This window comes from Triticum aestivum, chromosome 2D, assembly GCF_018294505.1.
Source record: "Triticum aestivum cultivar Chinese Spring chromosome 2D, IWGSC CS RefSeq v2.1, whole genome shotgun sequence".
NCBI lineage: Eukaryota > Viridiplantae > Streptophyta > Magnoliopsida > Poales > Poaceae > Triticum > Triticum aestivum.
Window position 1 is genome coordinate 70,018,044 of NC_057799.1, and position 210 is coordinate 70,018,253.

Here is a 210-nt window from a genome sequence, read left to right on the forward strand (position 1 = left end):
CAGCGGGAGAGGGACGGTAGAGTCGCGGCGGCCACGTGGGGAATGGGATCCTGGCCCGCTACAAGGTGGGGAGTACCGAGGCAAGATGTTGGTTGGGTGCGGCGGTTCTCGCCGAATCTATCGTTGGGCGTTTTGGATGTGTGTACCGACGGGACGAGCGGTTGGGTGGCAACGTGGCTTGGGGCAGCCGAGGGAGTGGCGACGGCGATT